The 20731-nt window shown below is 40.7% G+C and overlaps 1 pseudogene; it reads right to left on the bottom strand.

Annotated features, from left to right (window-relative positions):
* LOC118847017 overlaps positions 1-20731 on the bottom strand; it is an 83878-nt pseudogene that overhangs the window by 57974 nt on the left and 5173 nt on the right.

The following is a 20731-nucleotide window of genomic DNA, read 5'->3' as shown; positions in this document are numbered from 1 at the left end:
TGAGCAATTCAACCTAGGCCACACATGTATTATTATGTATAACCCTTCCACAATACTCATGTTGTGAAAGGCTAACTACATTTTGCTCCTTCCCAACCCATCCCGCTTTATTGAATTTTCTCCCTTGACCCTGTCCCCTTTCCAAAGTGTTTGTTTTGATTACCTCCACCCCCATCTGCCCTCCACTCCATCATCCCCCCGCCTTTTATTTTTTTTTATCTTCCTCCGTCTTCTTTCCTGTGGGGTAAGATACCCAACTGAGTATGTATGGTATTCCCCCTCAGGCCAAATCTGATGAGAGCAAGGTTCACTCATTCCCCCCTCACCTGCCCTCTCCTCTCCTCCCATAGAACTGCTTCCTCTTGCCACCTTTATGCGAGATAATCCACCCCATTCTATCTCTCCCTATCTCCCTCTCTCAGTATGTTACTCTCTCATCCCTTAATTTCATTTTATTTCTTTTAGCTATCTTCCCTTCATCCTCAACTCACCCTGTGTCTGCTCTCTCTCTTTTACATATATATATATATATATATATAAACACGTATATATATATATACACATACATACACATACATACATATACACATAGATACATACATACATACACATTCACATATATATATATATATATATATATATACATATATATATATACATGCATATTCCCTTCAACTACCCTAATACTGAGGTCTCATGAATCATACTCATCATCTTTCCATGTAGGAATGTAAACAAAACAGTTCAACTTTAGTGAGTCCCTTGCAATTTCCGTTTCTTGATTACCTTTTCATGCTTCTCTTGATTCTTGTGTTTGAAAGTCAAATTTTCTATTCAGTTCTGGTCTTTTCACTGAGAAAGCTTGAAAGTCCTCTATTTTATTGAAACTCCATATTTTGCCTTGGAACATGATACTCAGTTTTGCTGGGTAGGTGATTCTAGGTTTTAATCCTAGCTCCATTGACCTCCGGAATATCGCATTCCAAGCCCTTCGATCTCTTAATGTAGAAGCTGCCAGATCTTGGGTTATTCTGATTGGGTTTCCACAATACTCAAATTGTTTCTTTCTGGCTACTTGCAGTATTTTCTCCTTGATCTGGGAGCTCTGGAATTTGGCCACAATATTCCTAGGAGATTTCTTTTTGGGATCTATTTGAGGAGGCGATCGATGGATTCTTTCAATTTCTATTTTGCCCTGTGGCTCTAGAATATCAGGGCAGTTCTCCTTGATAATTTCCTGAAAGATGGTATCTAGGCTCTTTTTTTGATCATGGCTTTCAGGTAGTCCAATAATTTTTAAATTATCTCTCCTGGATCTATTTTCCAGGTCAGTGGTTTTTCCAAGGAGATATTTCACATTGTCTTCCATTTTTTCATTCCTCTGGTTCTGTTTTATAATATCCTGATTTCTCATAAAGTCACTAGCTTCCACTTGCTCCAATCTAATTTTTAAAGTAGTATTTTCTTCAGTGGTCTTTTGGACCTCCTTTTCCATTTGGCTAATTCTGCCTTTCAAGGCATTCTTCTCCTCATTGGCTTTTTGGAGCTCTTTTGCCATTTGAGTTAGTCTGTTTTTTAAGGTGTTGTTTTCTTCAGTGTATTTTTCAGTATTTTTTTGGGTCTCCTTTAGCAAGTCATTGACTTGTTTTTCATGGTTTTCTCGCATCCTTCTCATTTCTCTTCCCAATTTTTCCTCTACTTCTCTAACTTGCTTTTCCAAATCCTTTTTGAGTTCTTCTATGGCCTGGGGCCAGTTCATGTTTTTCTTGGAGGCTTTGGTTGTAGGCTCTATGACTTTGTTGTCTTCTTTAGGCTGTATGTTTTGGTCTTCTTTGTCACCAAAGAAAGAATCCAAAGTCTGAGACTGAATCTGGGCGCGTTTTCGCTGCCTGGCCATATTCCCAACCAACTAACTTGACCCTTGAGTTTTTCAGTGGGGTATGACTGCTTGTAGACTAATGAGTTCTATGTTCTACGTTTGGGGGGGAGGTGCCAGCTCTGTCAGAGCCGCACTCCTCCTTCCCCAAGGACCCCCAGTCCAGACTGGGCTTAGATCTTCAGCAGGCTATTGCACTCCTGCTCTGATCCGCCACTTAATTCCTCCCACCAGGTGGGCCTGGAGCCGGAAGTAACAACAGCTGTAGCTGCCCCACCTCCGCTGCCCCCGGGGCTGGAAGCCGAACCGCGAACTCCTTCCACTCCCGCAGCTTTTCCCACTAACCTTCTCCGCAGTCTTTGGTGTTTGTGGGTCGAGGGGTCTGGTAACTGCCGCAGCTCACATATTCAGGGCGCTAGGGCCCCCTGCGCCCGGCTTCTGGTCTGGATCGTCCACGCCGCTCAGGCTGGGCTCTGCTCCACTCCGTTCCCAGCTCCCAGCTCCGTGTGGAATAGACCTCACCCAGAGACCATCCAGGCTGTCCTGGGCTGGAGCCCTGCTTCCCTCTGCTGTTCTGTGGGTTCTGCCTTTCTAGAATTGGTTCAGAGCCATTTTTATAGGTTTTTGGAGGGACTCAGGTACGGAGCTCACTTTAGTGCATGCTTACCAGCCGCCATCTTGGCTCCGCCCCCCTTGTTTTTGTTTTTTGAGGTAATTGGGGTTAGGGTCACACAACTAGTAAGTGTCAAGTGTCTGAGGCTGGATTTTAACTCAGGTCCTCCTGCCTCTAGAGCCAATGCTCTATCTACTTTGCCTCCTAGCTGCCTTCTTATCTCTTTTTTTAACTCCTCTAGGAATTCTTGTTGGGTGTGAATCCAATTAGCATTTTTCTTTGAGGCTTTTTTTGTAGTTGTTTTCACATTGTTGTCTTCTGAGTTTATGTCTTGGTCTTCCCTGACACTGTACTAGCTTTTTATGATCAATTTTTTTCTGTTGTTTGCTCATTCATCCAGCCTATTTCTTGACTTTGAGTTTTATGTTAAAGTTAGGCTCTGCTCACCTGAGGTTGGGGAGTCACTGTCAAAAGTGTAAAGTATTTTTTTTTTGTGCTGCTGTTTTCAGAGCTCGTTCCAGGGGTTTGTAATTTTTTGATGCTTCCAAGGTGGTGTGATCCTAGAAAAGGTGTGGTCACTGCTCTCCTGATTTATACTCTAGTCTTTACCCAAGAAGGGCCTCCAGTCCCTGCAGCCACCAGCTCTAGAGTTCTCTTTGCCTTGGCACTATGACCAGGGCCTATGCTCCCTTTTGACTGACCCTAAATGCTCCTCTCCACCCTGGAATTGCAACTCAGAATTGCATATGGTCAATAGTGTTACCAATCACCACCAGCTGAATCCAATTCCAGCAACAGGTCTCCTGTAATCTCTTTTTGACCAGCTGTCTGATACCCTTACCATCTCTGGGCTGAGAGCTCCCGAAGTTGCTGCTGCAGTCACAATTGCCACTTGGTATGAGGGAGTCAGACAGGTCTCCCAGATTTCTCCTGCTGACCACTTAAGTGGCCAGAAAAATGTCTTACCCTAACCTTTTGTTAGCTCTGCCACTCTAAAATTTGATATGAGGTGGGGTTTTCTTTTTGTCTTAAAATGCTCTTTATTTAAAATTCTTATCATTACTTGGATCACTAGCAACTTCTTTTTTTAAAAAAAAAACCTTTTATTTGTTTTTAGTTTTCAACATTCACTTTTATAAGATTTTGAGTTCTAAATTTTTCTCTCCTGCCCCCCAACCCAAGATGGCATGCAATCAGATATAGGCTATACATGTATACATTTAAAGTTATTTGGAAGGGAATGTTGGGAGAGCTCAGGTGGGTGGCTGCCCCTAATCCCCCCCTCTTGGCTCTGCCCTCCCTCCTTATCATTCATTGTTAAGGATCATCTGCTTCACTGTTTCCCAGTGCTAATGAAGATAATTGAAATTTCACAGCAATATTTATTAATATAGATCATAGATTTAGAGGCCATTCAGTCCAACTCCTTCATTTTTCAGATCAGGAAACTGAGGGTAAGAGTGGTTATAAGATTTGCCCAGACTCATATAGTTAGTGTTTGAAGCAAAATTTACAATCAGGTCTTGACTCCAAACCCAGTGCCCTATCTACTGTACCACCATGAATAAAAAGTGTCTAACCTAGAAATGACATATAAACCCTTACTGTGAAGATTTGGCATTGTTTAAAACAAAAGAAAAATAACCCCATGCTTTGACTATATTCCCAAAGTTTTGGTATGTTGCCTCATGGTTGTCATTTTCTTTTATAAAATTATTTATTGCTTATATGATTTCTACTTTGACCCAACTCATGCTTTAAGATTATTTTATTTAGTTTCCATTTAAATCTAAATCCTTTCTTCAAATTCCTCTTAGATCCCAACATTTCATGATTGTTAGATGCTTTTTCCTTCATTACATTCTATTATAATTTTAGCATAATTTTGTACTTTTTATGAAAAAGAGGAAGGTAAAGAAAAAGGGAATGTAATATACACTAATAATTTATAACTTGATTAATCTAATCTGACTCCTCTGTCCTTCTTCTCTTCCCCTAGCCCAGATCCAGATCTCTGGGTTCTTCTTCTTTTTATTTCCCTCCCCAATAGTCCTCTATAATTGAAGTTTGTTTTGCTTTGACTCTTCCCTCCCTGATTTTACCTTCATTCTTAACACCCCTTTCCCCTGTACCTATTCCCGCCTATTTCCTCATTGACTTTGATGTAATTCTATGGCAAATGGTGTATGTACATATGTGTATATGTGTGTGTATGTATGTGTGTGTGTGTTTAATCTTTTACCCAGTTCAGATAAAAAGGAGGTTCCTCTAATCCCTACCTTATTTGTATATTCTTCTTCTGACATGTCCCAATTATGAGGTATAAATTGCTCCCTCTTTTTCCTCATTTCTTTCCTAATATATTTCTTTCTTCCCTCCCTTTTCCTTATACCTAGAGCAAGCAAAATGGGACAAAACCAAACCCAGGCCCTTCAGTTGTCTTACTTTGCTCCCTAAACAAAGAGAGATCCTGAAGGGATACTAGTATTTTCTTCCCCTCTCAGTATGTAAGCACTCAACCATCACTGAGCCTTTCAAATTGCTCAAATGCACTCGTCTCTTTCTGTTGTCTCCTATATTTGTGTTTCAAAGATTATATACAGTGTTGGTTTTCTCAACAAGAATGCTTGAAAGTTTATTGGAGGTCAATTTTCCCCACTATAAGATTATATTCAGTTTTTCAAGTTAGGTTATTCTTGGTTATATGTCTTTTTCTTTTGCACTCTGGTCTATATTCTAAGCTTTCCTTTCTTTTACAATAAATACTGCACAATCTTGAGTGATCCTGACCCCAGTTCCTTGCATTTGTTCTCTTTCTTCCTGGATGCTTACAATATTTCTTTAACCAGGAAGTTCTGAATTTTGGCCATGGCACTTCTAGGTGTATTCAGTTTGGGGTTTCTTTCTAGAGGTGACTGTTGGATTCTTTGTCTTTATTTTTTTTTGCCCTCTGGCTTTAATGATATGGGCAGTTTTTAAAAAAATTATTTCTTGAAATATAATATCTGGGCTATTTTGGGGGGGGCATGATTTTTCAGGGAATCCAGTGATTCTTAAATGACCTTCTTAGTCCTGTTTTATAGGTAATTTGTTCTTGTTAATAGATACTGTACATGATCTTCTAATTTTTAGTCTTTTAGATTTATTCTCATATTTCTTCTTGTTTCATAGAATCACTAAGTTCTGTTTGCTCCATTCTATTATTTTTGTGTTCCCTTATTAGATAAGTTTTTCACTTTCTTTTCTAAACTACTTTTTCACTTTCCAAATGCTCTAATTCTGTTGTTTAATATTCTCCTCATTTCCATTCTTTTTATAGGTTTCTACTTTTCTTTATTGTGGGATGAGTTTCCTCTTCTGGCATTTTCTCTTAGAATTCTTTTGTAATCCACAGCATTTCTTAATTGTATCAGAGGTTTTGCTCTACTTATTCAAGTCTTAATCTACCTTGCCTGGATCGGGACTTTGTGCCAGGAGTAGGTTCCATTCCTTCTGACACTCTTGGATGGAGTGGCTTGTTTTATCTTTGACCCAATTATCAGGGTGAGACACTACTCTAAGGGCTAGAGCTTGCCCTTGCTTAAGTCCAGATTGCTGGACTTCTAGTCCAGTTGGGGTAGCTTGATAATCCCTGATTGGGAAGCTGCCTGGGGCCAGACCCTGTCTCCTTTTTCAGTCCTGGCCTGGGACCTGATCCTGGCCACTGGCATAGTTAGGGACCTCAGCTGATTTTTGGCACAGCCCATACCAGGAATTCACTCTGGACTTGGTCCATCTCCTGATAAAGACTCAACCCAGAGCTCATGCCAGCTTCAGATCCTTTTCCCCTTATGGTGAATTTTGCAGGTTTCTGGCCATCTCTTCATGCAGTCCTAGTCCAGATGAAAGCAGTCACTGGTATTTCTCCTTGTTTTGTTGAATTTTTAATTTTTCTAGCAATCTTTGTCAATATTCCTTAGGTGTTTCCTTATAGGGATTTAGCTGAAAGCTTCTCCGTCACTAATTTTGCCTTAAGTCAACAAAGTCATCTTCATATCTCCACAACTTGCAGAATATTTTGATCAAAAGTACTTAAGAAATGTTGATTCAACCATTCTGGAAAACAATTTTGAATTATTCTAGGAATGTGACTAAAATGTCCAGGCATATTCCCCAAAGAGGTCAATGATAAAAAGAATAGTCTACAATGCTGCAAAATATTTTCAGCAATATTTTTTGTACCAGTAAAGAACTAGAGACAAAACAGATGCGCATTACTTGCAGAATGGCTACATAAGTAAGTGGTGACATATGAATGCAATAGAAAAGGAATAGGAACACAATGGAACATCACTGTGCTACAAGAAATGACTACATGGAAGTGTGTTTTGCATGACTACACATGTACAACCCATGGCAAATTGCTTACCTTCTCAATGCGGGGGGAAAGAGGGAGGAAGAGAATTTGGAACTCAAAATTGAAAAACAAATGTTAAAATTGTTTTTACATGTAATTGGGGAAAAGTAAAATATTAAACTAAAAATTTTTAAATTAAATTAAAAACTAAAATATTAAATTCAAAAATAAAATATTAAATTTTTTAAAATAACTATGATATGATAGCTAGATAGCTACCAGACGCTGTGCTAAGCACTAGGGATACAAATATAAGCAAGAAAATAGTCCCTACCCTACAGCAACTTACATTCTAATTGGGGAAGACAAAAATTAAAGGAGAGATAGAAAGGGAGAGAGGGGGACTCACTAATCAGGAGGCAAGGCCTGAGGGCAGAGGCTTCTCTAGTATGGCAATGCAGCAGCTGAGGAGAAGGAGACTGGAGAGAGATAGGTAATAATGAAGGGTGAAATGACTTGCCCAGGGTCATACAGGTGCCACGTAGGAGGATCAGGATATGAACCCAGGTCCTCTAACTCCAAATTCAAAGGCATTTAATCTTTCCGAGCTTTGGTTTCCTCATCTCTAAAGTCAAAATAATGCCACCTACCTGTAATGGTAATTAAGGTGGGACATTTTTTTTTTACTGTTTTCTCTTTTAGAATGCTAAAGTAATCAAGTAAGTGCCTTTGATTAAGTCTTACTAGGTGCTGAGCCCTAGGCCTACACCCTTTTGCTGATTAGGTATGAAGCCTTCGGGGCTCTAAGAAAGGTATATAAACTCAGAGAAGAGTGCTGGTGTGGAGACTCTGGGAAGCCAACAAGGAGCACCCCCCCCCCCCTTGAAGAAATCCAGATGATGCTTCTCTGGTAACCATGCATTACTATGGATAGACTGGTTTGTGTTATTTGTTCTGTTTATATAATGTATGTTTGTAATTTCTGTTTGTATTGTCTCTGAAGTTCAGGGTGGTGGCTTTTCCCCCTGAACTAAGTGAATGAAATATGTATGTTTGATTAAAGTGAGATTGTTAACCCCTTAAAGTTGCTTTCCTTAGAAAAGCAGATAAAAAAAAAAAAGAAAATCGGGTCAGAGAACCTGTGCTGGCAGCTTTCTATGTGATGGTCTTGTTGGTCTTACACAGGCACAGCAGCTGTTAGCAACATTGTTGCTACACTACCCCACAGGATTTTTGTGAGGGTTAAATTAGTTAATACCTACAAAGCACTTTGCACCCTTAAGTGAGTGTGGAGAGATGTTGGCCTTCCGAGGATAGGCATTGGTGACCATTGGTGACTGGGAATTGGAAGAAGCCAGAAAGAAGTATCGGCACACCGAGGGAGGTAGTTGTAAACCTATGAGAAATAAGAGGTAGCACTGAAAGATCTTGACACTTTAAAGGTCTAGGAGTAGGTAAAGAGCTGGGGGATAGAAACCTATACTGAAAAAGAGAGACAGGCAAGCTCCTTTCTTGCCCAGACAGAATAAATTAATCCACAATTCCCAATCAGACAGTGGCTGCTAACAGACTCTTGACATGCTGGTCCAACTTCCCGGAAGCATTGTGTCCCAATTTGACAAAAGAATGCAAAAATCCCAGGATGCCAATTATGCAAATCACTTCAAATATTCCCATTCCCTAAAGCTCCTCAGGAGATCTCTTTAGCAATTTGGAGTTCAACGATATGAGACAAAGCAGGAGTGGGAGGACAATTTGGTGTCTAGTTTAGAGCTGAAGGAGAAGGTCTGTTTCCAGGGGTGGGATCATACCTATCTAAATGTTCGTGCTTTTGCTGCCATATGCATATACGTATGTGTGTTTATGTATGTTTGTGGATGTATAGCATTTCTTCTGAGACCTTGTTGTTGTCGTTCAGTCATTTTGGTCATGTCAGACTCTCCACGACCTCATTTGGGGTTTTCTTGGCAAAGATATTCGAGTGTTTTGCCCTTTCCTTCTCCAGCTCATTTTACAGATGAGGAAACTGAGGCAAACAGGGTTAAGCAACTTGCCCAAGGTCACACAGCTAGTAAGAGTCTGGGGTCAGATTTGAACTCAGGTGTTCCTGACTCCAGGCCTGGCACTCTACCCTCTGTGCCACCTAGCTCTGAGACTTTAGCCTCCACTGTTGGGCTGATTCTATTAGGAGTAGAAGATGTAATTATTTAATGTGACCTCCCTGACTTGTCCAACCTTCATTTTTGTCTTATGATGAGAGCTCCACGACAGAACTCTGATCCTTTGAAAAAAAATCTCTCTTCCCCCAGTAGCACAGACACCATCCAGAGCCTTTACTCTGCCCTTCTCAATTGGGATAGAATCTAAGAAAAGGAGATCCGGAAACAGTCATCCCTGACTATTCCTTCAAAGCCCGTTTGATCAACTGCCAAATCTTTTGCCTAAAGTAAACCCTTCTTTCCACTGGCACAGCCTGTATCCAAGATCAAGCCCTCATCACCTCTCACCTGGACTATTGCAATCACCTCCTCACTAGTCTCCCTTCCACCAGTCTCTGCATTCTCCATTCTATCCTCCACACAGCTGCCAGCTTGGCATTCCATAACACAAACCTGACAGTCACATTCCCCTCCCAGGCCCTCCTCTGCTCATAAATCTTCCATGGGTCCCTGTTGCCTCCCTTGGCCTGAAATTTAAAGCCCTCCGCAACCTTGCTACATTTCCAGTATTATTTCGTATTGCTCCCCCTCCCACACTTTGTTCCAGTCAAACGCGTCTGCTAGCTGCTTTCCATTAGTGATGCCTTACCTCCTCCTTCTGGTTCTTCACATCTGGACTGTGCTCTGCTCCTCACCCCTGCCTCAAAGAATCCTTTCAAAGCACTGCTTAGGCACTGCCTCCTACACTAGGCCTTTCCTGACTTCCTGTTATTAGCTTTCTCTCCCCCTTTTAGAGTTACATTGCACAGCTTTATACATAGCTGATATTTACTTGTGTACATGGGGTATTCCTCCTCTTTCCCATCCCCTCATCCCCCCCCCCCAAAACATGAACTCCTTGAGGGCAAAAACTGTCTCTTTTTTTGTCTTCAGCACAGTCTTTCATATAGTAGGTGCTTAATACATGCTTGTTGAATTGAATAAAATAGATGTACAGTCAGAGAGGACCCTCAAAGTACACCAAGGAGATCAAAGATAAAAAGTATTTTTAAAAGTTTTATTTTTCCAATTACATGAAAAAATTTTTAACATTCATTTTTAAAATTTTTGAGTTTCAAATTCTTTCCCTTCCTTATTCCCCTCCCCACTCATTGAGAAGGCAACCAATTTGATATAGGTTATACATGTGCAGTCATGCAAAACATATTTCCAGATTACAAAGACAGAGTATACATATGTACACGCATACATATATAAAGTGCTGATGAGAAAAAAGAAAGGCTTGTTTGCTTTGCCCTTCTCTACCACTTATGAGTTGATATGGAGAAACTCCTCAGAGTTTAGCCAAGAGAGATGAACCAAATGTCTTAGCCAAGAGAGATGACCTAACTATCTGTGCAGATCCCCGGCTTAAGAGAACTTCTTTAGGCTGAAAAGAGGTATAGCACTACTTTAGAACGCACCTAAGGAGCAGCCAATGTGGGTAACTTGTAACATCTAGCAGGTGATTTGCAATGTAGACTGTTCTTTGAGGGGACCAACGACATCAAGACCTCCATCCGGAGTCACAAGTTGCCCTGGGAACACGGGTTTCCCTGCTCATGTGCCTGCCTCTTGGCTAAGTTCCTGTAACTTTGTGCTGTTTTCTTTCACAGACACTGAGTGCATTTGTGGGAGAGTATGACCCAGGTTTCTGGATGTACTATTATGTTATGATTATTATTGCTTTGCATTCTATTGAGTAGATATTTCATGATTAAGAATAAATGGTATCCTCTTAACTGATTTATTTAAATGGAAGCACACAGGTAAGGGCTCAGGAACTAAAGTTCTGAAGTAACCACAACAGGGTCACCCCTAGGCCTCTGAGAGTGAGTTGTAGCAGAATGATCACCCTTTTCTGAAAACCTCCAAACTTCCAGCATGAACAAATTTGAGGAGCAAGGCAAACCAGAGAGAGAAGAGGAGGTAGAATACCAAGGCCCACGTGCCATACCCACAGCAATGCCCATATGCATCCACCATAATCCAAAACCACGTGTTCTTTCCTGTGTAAATGAAAATCTTTTTTTTTTTAAGTGATTACAGATCTCTTCCGGGAGGCTCGTTAGTGGTTTGGAGCTTGATGCACTAGCACAATGTCATCTGCAAACAGGAGCATCTATCTGGAAAACTTCAACATCCACTTCAACTTGAACTCTTATGAATCTCTTCCATCATGGAAGTGAACACCTTTGGTGAGCACGTATCTCTGCTACATGACTTCTCAGACGTTTATGACCAGAAAGTTGCTAAACAAAGTTATTTCTATTGTTGTATCTTTCAAAAATAAGAAATGATTTTGCTGCATGGTTGAGATATACCTCATTGTAAAAAAAAAGTCTCTTAAACATAATGCTCTACCAAATAAAATGCTTGATGATCAACAAAAATGACGGGATCTTACATTCTGGGCATTTTTAGCCATTTGGGAAATGTTGAGGTATGATCCATTTTTAAATATTCCATGTAAAAGTCTGTTCCCTATTAATACCTTCATCAAAGATGCCTTCAATTCATGAACAGATCATTCCCAAAAAGATTTTGTAGATATGGGAAAGCAAACAGAATTTCACAACTGTTAGTATTTTCTTAGTCACCTTTTTTTTTGTGTGGTAATAATAAAGGCTAAGATATTTTTACATGCTTTTGGTTTCTTCTCCCCCTTCAGACACCTTGCATATCAGTCCCTCGACAACCTCACATTGCATTGCCTCTAACATGGACAGAGTCACTTAGTCCAATCCAGCTGCTTCTCCTGTTTGTTGTCGACTGACACTTCTATCTCCCCTTGAATTCCTGTGAAATTAGGGTCCAGGTGTGGTGTTTCAACTGACCCTAGTAAGCAAAAAGAGTCTGTTATAATAATCTTTGCAGATCTTTTCCCTTTTTATTCTGTTTGTTGACCTTAAATTTTTATCCTTACATGCCCCTGAAAGTATTTTGCTCAGTTAGAACTCTTGCCAAACTTTCTTTAAACTGATTTTGATAATGCCCATAATTATCCATCTTTCTTCATAAGGTTTTACAAATGACTTATTATTCTCAGCCAGCCTTGACTTTGGCCCCCACCTCCTTCTGTTTGGCAAATTTGCTGACTCAGGTGCTTTCTGTGATCTTTTGATTTTTCTTGTCATGGCAATAGATTTGCACCAGTTAAACTTTTATAAAAAATTATACAAAAGTTTAATTTCATAGGGGAGAAGTTTTCTATAAAACAGTTGGTGTCAGTGTCATATCTGCTGTTCATTTCCTGTTTTAAATGATAAATTACTTATTTAAATAGTTCATGATTCAGTTATTTCAATTATGTGCTATATCTTTTTCTCACAGTTATTTTTTCTTCTTCCTTTTTTGCTAATTTGGATTTTACCCTGACAAGTCAGTGGTCTGATAATGGTTTCAGGTATGATTCTCACATCAGTAACAAGTCTTTTCCTATCTTTTAAAATGTAATCTGTTTCTTTTGGAGGGCTGTTACTTGGCACTCATCCTTTCTAGTGTCTACCAATTCTTTTCTCAGAGAAAGTGTTCATGATTTAAAGGTGTGAGGCTTCACTTAGAGAGCATGTCTATTTCTATGCAGAACTGAGACAAACGATACAGATCAGCAATGAGTTAGGCCCAAAGATAAATGGAACGAGGAGAGAGGACTAGATTGCCTTTGAGGAATGTTAAGCTTCCTTTAATGACTATGAATTTTCCCCAGAAATAAAGGTTTATCATTTTAACACCACCATTTTAATGACATTGCTGTACAAATGTGAGAAATGGTATGTAATAGTTTCTGAAAAATTAAAGATGGATGACACCCAGAAGAAAATAGAGAGATGCATGGGTGAAGGTGAGCAGGCTAGAATATATAAATAATAAGGGGCTCAGAACAGTAGGAGGAAACGATGTTGTTAAGAAATGTATGATAGGAAGAATAGAGGGGCTGGTCATATGGGCAGGACAAGGAATAACATGCCAGCATGTTCTTCTGGTATGTTTGTTATGTCAGGAAAATCCCAAGAAGACATCTTGAACATTGAGTGGACATTCTGTGGCCAGCTGAATGGAAGACATGGACAAGAGTCACACAGGATGGGACTGGCACACATGGATTGAGTCTTGCATCTCTGGAGGGAATTTCCAAACCAATGAGCTCACAGATTCTTTTGAGTATACCAAAATATTTGTAGTAGCACTTTTTGTGGCAACAGAAAGCTAGAAGGAAAGTAGGTACCTATCAATGGCTAAGCAAACTGGGGTGAGTGTATGTGGTAAAATATTATTTTGTCTTAAGAAATAATGAATATGGGGAATTCAGAGACACTTAGATGGACTTAAATGAACTGATTCAGAGTGAATTAAACAGAGCTAGGAAAATAATCTATGCAATGAATAGGACAATGCCAATGATGATGTTAAAAGATGGTCATACTCTAATTAAATGTAATGACCAATCTCCAACCTTGAGAACTGATGATGGAACACACTTCCCTCCCCCAGATGGGGCACTAGAGAGTCTGTTGTTATGTTTAATTGTTTTTAGTTGTTAGCAGGGAGGGTTCAATGGGTAGGGAAGTAGGATGGAAGGATAGAGGGGAATGTTTAAAAGGAAAAGGAATGTCATATAAAAACAAAATAATAAAAAATATTCAAAGGTAGGGGGGCCCTCAGTAAGGACTGAGCCTAGGTATTACATATTCCTGTCCCTCTTACCTCCACACCTTTGGGGGAAAAGTCCGTGCTTGCTACTCAGGGGCCTGTTCTTGGCACTCAGTTTAGGGGAAAGTTTTATAATGCTATCTACGTTTAGCTCTGTTTTCTCTTTGTTGATTGCCAGCTTATAAGTAGTTTTGCAATAATCTGCGGAGTAGAGGAGTACAATAGGATTATTCAAAGGCTCCCTTACAGGTAAAAACATTTGGGGCCCTCTGTTTCTCCCCTTTCCTGAAACCTGATCAGGTTTCCCCAATGGTGTTGAGTATGGAGGGGCGGAGGGAAAAGAGCCAAGGTTTCCCAGTGGAACCATAAGGCTTTAGGTTGAGAAAACCTCATGGGGATTCTGTCTTTCCCAGGCTTGGATTATAAGACAATGCTTGGATATATCTGCCTCTTGGGATCCTGTGTGAGGGAGAAATCATCTCAGGGGTTGCTTATGTGAGGTTATGGACTATCTCAGCAAGAAAGGACCTCTTGTGGACATGCCTTTTCTAAGACCCATTTGTTACCAGGCCAAGCCTGCCTGCCACCCCTGTCCAGGAGGATGTTTCCACAATTCTTTTTTGTGTCTTATCCTCCAGCTATATTTGCTGTTTTCTAGGCTCTCCTAGGTCCAGTTTGAGAAACTGCATCAAAAATAAATTTACCCAATCCCTTGAGCTTATTTGGAGAAATAAATTTGGTTTGAAAATATTTTGTAACAAAAATCATTCTCTGTGGATGGAGAGAGGAGGGAAAACTGCAAGGAAACAGCTCCCTTTCATAAATTTGCTTATTGGAGATGAGACATTTCTTCAGAGAGAGGGAGGAAATGGGAAACGGGCTCTAAGGGACAACCCAAACTTTGAAGCACATACTAAGTATTTATGTATGTATGGAAGGAATATGAAGGGGTGTGGGTGTGCATGTGCGCATGCATGTGTGTGCATGTGTGGCTTGAATTAAGATATATAAGATATATAAGACAATAGTGTTGTTGACTAGCCTTGGACAAGAAATGGGAGACCTGTAGCTGCCACAGATTAGCTAGCTGTGCATCTGATGGGTAGAGTGCTAGACTTGAAGTCAGGAAGACTTGTGTGGGGGCTTAATCTCTTTCAGCCTCAGTTTCTTTGACTGTAAAATGGGGATAATAATAGAATATATCTTCCAGGCTTCTTGTGAGGAGCCAAAGACATACCATGGGGAAGGACATTTTGTATACCTTAAAGCCCTACATAAATGCTAGTTGTTAATTATAATCTGTGACCTTCAACAATTTATTTTAACTCCTCTGTGTCTATTTCCCTTCTATAAAATGAGGTTTACTGTACCTGACCTGCTTACCTCAAAAGGCTGTTCTTAAAATCAAATGAAATAATAGTTCTTAATTATGACAGCGCTCCGATGGGTCTGCCCCTAACGTGTTGCTTTTGTCCATTTCTTCTGGGGAATCTACCACAATAGTTCCACCCAATGCTCTGGATCCCTTTTCTTCTTCTCTTGACATTGTGTGGATATCAATGGAGTCTGCCAACTGTCCATCTGTCACTCTCACCACACGACATCTCTGACGATCACTCTTTCTGCATAATTCTTCATTTGCAATCTGTTACATCCTGCTCACACCCACCATGCACCTCTCCATTGTCCTCATTGAGGGTGATTCTCAGCCTTAGTTCTTCAGAGACTGTGGTATTCTATGACTCAACTGAATAACATCACCAATAGAATATTGGTGTCAAAAAATGGGCTTTTGTTCTTTCAAAAGAAATCCGGCCCACTCTCCTCCTCCTATTCAATTTTGGACTCAATTCACTGATAGTTTTCAGTGCCTATCTGTGATAGGGTTGACATTTTTTTCTGACACAGCTTCTCTGACTTCTTCCCCCCATGCAACCTGATTGGCTTCAGCTTCCCCAACACAACTTCCAAGCCTGGAGCACAGAAGGTTCAATCCCTGTTTAGTGAGTGCCTCTCAGACTTGGTGGGTGCCTGACACTACCTGATTTGCCATACCTTGATGACATTGACAAGCTGTGTCCACAAAGGGAGCCATGTCCGGAGGAGCTAAATGCCACCATATCCTTTCTATATATCCTTGCTATGTTTGAACAAAGTAAATCTCCTTGGCTTAATGACTCACGAGGGCTACATTTTGTCACTTCAAACCTGAACTGAACCTGAACAGGATGTGGCTTTAGAGCCACACCCACAGTACTGTCCAGGACATATGGCTATCTATCCAACTACTATTTCTTTAACAATGGAGATTCATCATCCACTTGGCTTTTCTGAACTTTTTTGAGAGATTATGGATCTTAATTAGGAGGCTTTGCAATGTTCCAGGGCTTGATGAAATCAGAGCATAATTATGTGCTGATATAACAATCTACAAACAGGAGCATGTGGAGAACCTATGGGAAAAAATCATCCAGAATCTTGGTTTTGATGAGGATGTGTCTCTTATTTAAACTTCCCTTGATGTTACTATTCAGAGGGGTCATTGAACAAAGCTGTCTTTATGGCTCCATTTTGTAAGGAAGTTTCAGGCAACTTGGTAGAGGAGAGTTTGGAACAAAGTCTTCTGCTTTATCTAATCAAATGCTTTCTTCTTGCAAATAAACAATAAGCACAATAAGGCATTGTGCTCCTTGCATCATTCAACCAATTGTGAGACAACAAACGTGGCCTCCGGTAGAATATTAGTAGAGACAGCTAGGCACAATTGTTAGAGCACTGGGCATAGAGTCAGGAACACCTGAGTTAAATCCCATCTCAGATTCTAGCTGTGTGACCCTGGGCAAGTCACTTAACCTCTGCCTGGCTCAGCTTCCACCTCCCAGGGTTGTGAGGATCCAATGAGATAATAATTGTAAAGTACTTGGCACAATGTTTGGCAAATGGTAGGCACTTAATAAATGCTAGTTTTCTTCCTTCCTTCCTTCCTTCCTTCCCCTACCTTTCTCTTTCTTTCTTTCTTTCTTTCTTTCTTTCTTTCTTTCTTTCTTTCTTTCTTTCTTTCTTTCTTTCTTTCTTTCTTTCTTTCTTCCTTCCTTTCTTCCTTTCTCTCTCTCTCTCTCTCTCCCTTCCTTCCTTTCTTTCTTCCTTCCTTCCTTCCTTCCTTCCTTCGTAGCAAATGCCTGACTATTCCCTTCTCACACTTTATCCAGGATACCCTTGATGTATATGTAGGTTATTCTAATAAAAATTTTATAGCAATGGGAAAGTAGGCATATGGGTCAGTAGTTATTTATATCCTCTTGTTCTCCATTTTTTGGTATTAGTAATAAAGATTATAATGATGATGATGATGTCTGGGAAAGCCCCATACAAAACAAAAAATTGCACACAGGCAGCCATCATGGAAGGGCATTAAATGGAAAGCAAATAAGTCCAAAAACATTTTCTGCATGGGCAGATGGACCTGAGTCTTGTTTAAAGCAAGACAGTCATAGGTTCACAGAATCACTTTCTTTTAGAGTCGTTAGGGACCTCAGCAACTAGACCAGTTCATAACTGAAAAGGAGCCTGCTCTATAACACAGCCAAGTGGCGGTCATCCAGCCTTGGCTTGAAGATCTCCAAGGAGAGGCAACTCTCTACCACTTGGGGCAGACCCTTACTCTTAGGGAAGTTTTCCAGACATGAAACCTAAACTTGCCCCTCTGCAGCTTCTACTCGTCATTCCTGCTCTGCTCTTTGGACCAAACAGAACATGTCAAACCCCATTTCCACACAACAACATAACAACCCTTCAAACACTTGAAGACAACTTTCATATTCCAATCCCTTCCATCAAGTCTTCTCCAAGCTACCCACCTCCAATTCCTTCAGCTGATCTTCATATAGCATGGACGCAAGGCCCCAGGCAGCTAGGTGGCAGAGGGGATAGAGCATTGGGTTTGCAATCAGGAAGACTCATCTTCACGAATTCAAATCTGGCCTCAGACACTGACCCTGAGCAAGTCCCTTAACCCTGTTTGCCTCAGTTCCACATTTGTAAAATGACCTGAAGAAAGAAGTGGCAAACCACTCCAGTATCTTTGCAAAAGAAAACCCCAAAATAGGGTCACAAAGAGTTAGATATTATTGAAATGACCGAACAACAAGAAGAAGGTCTTTTTGCCATCTTGGTTGTTTTCTTCTGGAATCTGTTCATCTTCTCAGTGTTCAGATTTCCTACCCCTACACACACACACACACACACACACACACACACACACACACACTCAAACTCTATTCCCCTCCCCATCCATTCCCTTGCAAGGCGCTCCTCATAATAATAACTGACATTCCTATACTTCTCAGAGTTTTTTGAGCCCTTCAATAACCCTATGAGATAAGTACCATTGGTATTATTTTCCCAGTTTTACAGATGAAGACTTACCTGTCCACTCTCATACTGCTGGTATCCGAAGTGAAATTTGATTCCAGGTCTTCCTGACTCCAAATTTAACATTATGTTCAGTACACCACATGACTTCTTGTGATTGTTGCTCCTCTCCAGATTTCTTCACCTTACTCAGTTACATTTCTGGAGCCCAGATAAAACCTCCTGTTGTTACCATCAGTTTCCAGATTTTCTGAATAGGCTACCTTTCCGCTCAGTTATCCTCCCCTCATCCGCCAGGTGGCAGTGAAGGTTATTTGATGTCAAGGGACATGCTGGTAACTTCAGCTGCCACAGAACTCCACTTCCCAACTTCCCTATTTCTACAAGTTTTACATTTATCTACTTCTTGGTGGGGGAAGGGTGATTGCCTGTTGCCGTCTTTGGAACTAAGTTAGACGAACTGAATTGCGGAAATGTCCTACCTATCTTGTCCTTGCAGTCAGCTTCTTTGTCTTCACTATCTGTAACGGTCTCTCATGCCAGTTTGCCCTAAGAATAGAGTTACTTAAAACAATCTAAATTCCTTTAATTTCATGGCTTTTTAGCTCTGCTTATTAAGTGCCAGGGCCACGTCTAGCTTACCCTTCACTTGAAATGGGCATGGAAAATCCATTGAGGGGAAACCAAACCACAGGGCTTTCACTTAATAATCAGCATCTCTAACAAAACTCCAAAGATCTGAGAGCTTGGAAATCACAAATACTCCAATAGAGCCATAATTTTATTGATACAGGTATTCTTGCCATCCATGAAGATTGCAGCACCCATCTACACCTGCCCAGTCTGGGAGAATATTGTCCATGTCCTCCACTTTTTGTTTTTTTCTTGTCATTAACACATAGACTATCCATATTAACCCTCACTCACCAAATGTGATCAACCCATCTCCTTTTTTCACTTATACCTTTCTCTGATTCAATTTGATTCAATAAGCATTTTTTAAATGCCCGCTCTATGTGAAAAGAACTGTATTAGGTTCTGAGGATGCAAAGACAAAACAAAATAAGAAGCATTCGCCTCCCTCAAAGAGCTTACAATCCACTTCTGGGGTGGGGAGAAGATACTACATGTGCACAGATAAGTAATTTCAAGAAGAAGAGAACTCTAACAATAAGGGAAGAACCAGGAAATCCTCATATAGGAGTTGGCACTTGAGCTGGGCCTTTGATGACATTCTTTACTCCACTTATTCATAATTCTCTGTTTGCAATGTGTTGCAACCTATTCACACCCACTATATGCCTTTCCACTGACCTCAGAGTGACACTCTTTTTTAACTCTTCAGAGACTAGTAACCTATTTCTCACATCCATACCACAATACCAGAAGAATACTGATATGAAAAAAAATGGACCTTTAAGTGGAAATTTAGGTCTTTAAAAACTTTTTGTGGCCCTGGATTCCTGAACTCCTAGTTCAAATTATCACCGCTAAGAAGACTCTTAAGAGACTCTAGCAGACTCTATCCTAGAGTTCACCAATGTGGTGATGTTTTTTCTGGACTTATTTTTGGAGAATTATGAGAGAGAAGGAGAGTTAGAAGAGGAGAGCTCATTCTCCAGGATCAAGCAGTGTGTCCAGTGTCCAGAGGCCTGTCCTTCCACTGCCTCCTGCGATCTTGATGGGCTGCATTAGTAGCCAGACTGATTGGAATTGTGAGATTCCAAAGACAATGTTGGAAAAACAGTGCAAGCACCACGCTGGGGCAACTCCTCATCCTCCTTCCTCCTTCCAGGTAAGGAAGCAGCTCCCCACTGGGGACAGTTGGTCAGTTCATTAGAGTTTTGTCTCTCCTCCGTTTCTCTGAAGGGGAAGTAAAAATAAAGAGAAGCTGTTTCTGCCTCTTTATGAGCATCCAACAAACCTTCCTCCTTGTTGCTCACTCTCTTTTCATTGTTACAGTTCATTCCCTTTTGTGTAAAAGAAATTCTAATGGTTACTAAATCCTCATCGGGAATAATTTATACTAGCCTGAGTAGAGATTGGGAGAGAGGTTTGGATCTCTGTAAAGGCACAGAAGACAGGCCTGCTTCAGTGTAGCTGAGACAGGAAGAAAGAGAAGACAAGGCCATTCAGAAGACCCACATGAAATGGAGGCAATATTTAAATGAGGCTCCTAGGCAAGCATAAGTTTTCACAAACATGAGAGCATCTAAGCAGGGAGAGAATAGTGTAGAGATATGTTGTTGTTTGTTCTTTTTTTTAAGAGGATCAATGACATCACAGGGTGATTTCTTGATTTGCCTTGAATTGGACTTAAGTGAGGCAGAGTTGCAGAAAATCATCAGCCTAACTGTCTCTTTCAGAGTCAGTGGCAAGACAAAAGTCAAGGTGACTGGCAATGGCTCAGGATGCAGAGGATGACCTTGGCATCTTCAATGTCTGACTGAGATCTAAGCACTCCACAGTGTCTGCTTCAGCCACCTTCATGGCCGTTGGAACAAATTCTTCTCATCTGCCCATTCCACAAGGGGAATCTTTGCATTCTTGGGGAGGATGCTCCACTAACTCACCAATGGGTCTGAGGTCCATTGGTTACCCTCAACCTGGTTTACCTATCTGCCAAAGACCAAGTGTGGCTGCTGAGCATGCTACAGCTTCTTGGAGCCACAGATGAGAATTGA

Source organism: Trichosurus vulpecula, chromosome 4 (assembly GCF_011100635.1).
Source record: "Trichosurus vulpecula isolate mTriVul1 chromosome 4, mTriVul1.pri, whole genome shotgun sequence".
Taxonomy (NCBI): domain Eukaryota; kingdom Metazoa; phylum Chordata; class Mammalia; order Diprotodontia; family Phalangeridae; genus Trichosurus; species Trichosurus vulpecula.
The sequence above is the reverse complement of the archived record's forward strand: the minus strand, read 5'-3'. Positions and strand labels throughout refer to the sequence as shown.